Here is a 2,520-nt window from a genome sequence, read left to right on the forward strand (position 1 = left end):
CTACCCAATTCGATTTTATATATGTGCATATATAAATACTTAATAGAGAAATCAGGTCAAACTAACTAATAGATTTATTAACATCCAAGGTGAATTGGATTGAATCTGGATACCCAGATATCTAATTTAATCAGATTCAAATTAAGTTTTTGTAGATCCATTTGATATTGAATCGAATCGGGTACCCGGACCGGAGTTCTAATTGGATACATGCAAATTCCATTTAATATCTGCCTGCAGTCTTACAAATCAATCACCAGTGAATGATATCTGTACAAGTTGAACAGGAACACAACACAGTCTTTTTATAAGTCTTGTCGTGCTTCCTCCTTCCCCCGGCCAGTTACTAAGAATCCTCATAGATCAATACAACAGAGAGATCATGGGGTTCATGTTGATGCTAACAACCTTTATTGGCTGCTGGTACCCATTGAAGAGATGGCCTGAAACTCTGGTAGCCATCGGCCTTTGTTTTCTCTCCCTGATATGCTATTTGAACCACAGGAACAAGAAGCAACTCATACTGATCAACTGGCCTTTCTTGGGCACACTTCCTTTGGTTCTCCGAAACATCCACCGTCTCAATGAGTGGTGGACTGAGGTTTTCAACTCGCTTGGCAGCAGCTCCTTCTATATAAGAGTCCCTCCCTTCTCAACCCCGAAATACCTCCTAACTTGCCACCCCTCCAACTTGGATCACATCCTCAGAACTAATTTCTCCAATTACCCAAAAGGCCGAGACTTCACCGAAATATTTGACATACTTGGTGATGGAATATTTAGCACTGACGAGACATGGCATGCCCAGAGGAAGATAGCAAACTTGCGCTTCACGTCCAGAAAGTTTCGGGACATCGTCGCAAAGTTGAGCAGAAAGGTGGTGAGTGATGAACTTCTTCCCCTGTTGGCGCATGTAGCTACACAAGAGTCAGCCATCGATTTGCAAGATGTGTTTCTGAGGTTTACAGTTGATAGTATTGGTCGTATTATATTTGGCAGAGACGTTAGCAGTCTGTCTACAGATCTTCCGATAGACGAACTCGCCACTGCCTTTGAGGACGCACAGAAAGCCATACAATATAGGCAAGTGATGCCCACTTGGGTGTGGAAGTTGCTACGTTGGTTGAGGGTGGGGAGAGAGAGGAAGTTAGCTGAAGCAGCTAAAACCGCAGATACCCTTATAGGAAAATATATTTTGCTGAAGAGGGAAGAGTTGGTTAAAGGGGTGGAAGGAAATGATTTATTGTCCATGTACATGAGCGTTCAGGGAGAAATGAACGATGACTTCTTCAAGAGCGACAAGTTCCTCAGAGATAACATGCTGAACTTCGTCATTGCCGGACGGGACACAACTGCATCAGGCCTCACCTGGTTCTTTTGGTTAATTTCTAAGACCCCGCGTGCTGAGGCAAAGATCTTGGAAGAACTAGAGCTTGTCTTCTCTAAGAAGGAGTCTACAAAAGGTGAGCTTGATACAGGGGCCAAGCAAATGTGGGTGTTCGATTCAGATGATCTTAGAGGGTTGGTGTACCTGCACGCAGCGTTGTGTGAAACTGAAAGGCTCTATCCTGCAGTTCCAGTCATCCAAAAAGGTATTATCAGAGAAGATGCTCTGCCTGATGGAACCATTGCGAGGCCAGGGATGCTGATCCTACTGTCAGTCTATGCAATGGGAAGGATAGCATGGATCTGGGGAGAGAACTGTTTAGAGTTCAAGCCCGAGAGATGGATCGACGACGAAGGAAAACTGAAGCATGAAGCCACATCTAAGTTGGCAGCGTTCGGCTTTGGGCCGAGGACTTGCCTGGGTAAGGACATGGCTTTCACTCAGATGAAGATGGCTGCCGCTGCCATCCTCTTCAACTTCCACGTTGAAGTGGTAGAGGGTCACCCTGTTTCTATAAAAAGATCTACAGTCCTACAAATGAATGATGGATTGAAGGTCAAGATGAAAAAACGAGCCCATTAGTTAATATTCCATCAAGGTGTTGGAAAATCCTTATGCCGTCTACCTACTTAATCTGTTTATCTAATCCAGAACATTATCATCTTGTAAAACAAAACTAGATTATTGTTTAGTTTCCTAGAATAATAAGGGTTACTGCTAGTTAATTTAGTTTTCTATGAAGCTTAACACAAGTAAATGGTGTGGTATCTTCCATTAGTACTGAATATATTATATGTTTTCTGTTTGTGTTTCTTATATGAAAGTCCACTAATCCGCCACATTGTTCTCTCAATTTCAAGGAAATTGGTCATTTTAAAGTTTAATTATATGTTTTCTATAGATACTCCAACGCAAGTATCTACACACGTTCCTTTTCATCATCAATGCAAGCAACCAGATCGGTTGTAGTTGCGGATGGTGACCAGAGACAGTGGGAAGTAGATCTCAAGGTTGAGATCCCGAAATTCTAGGGAGGCATGACTCCAGAAGAATTCATGGATTGGCTCTTCGTGGTAGAAGAAATCTTTGAATTCAAGGAACTTCCCGAAAATAAGATCATGTCCTTAATAACC

At 42.5% G+C, this 2,520-nt stretch overlaps 1 pseudogene across 1 annotated transcript; it reads left to right on the plus strand.

Moving 5' to 3' along the window:
- Window positions 1–282: 282 nt before the first annotated feature.
- LOC148876777 (cytochrome P450 86B1 pseudogene) lies at window positions 283–2,203 on the plus strand (annotated as a pseudogene). Its single transcript, XR_016104985.1, has one exon. The product of XR_016104985.1 is annotated as a cytochrome P450 86B1 pseudogene (transcript).
- The last annotated feature ends 317 nt before the right edge of the window (window positions 2,204–2,520 follow it).

The sequence above is a fragment of the Nelumbo lutea genome, chromosome 1, assembly GCF_056320005.1.
Source record: "Nelumbo lutea isolate HS-2025 chromosome 1, American lotus-T2T, whole genome shotgun sequence".
Lineage (NCBI taxonomy): Eukaryota > Viridiplantae > Streptophyta > Magnoliopsida > Proteales > Nelumbonaceae > Nelumbo > Nelumbo lutea.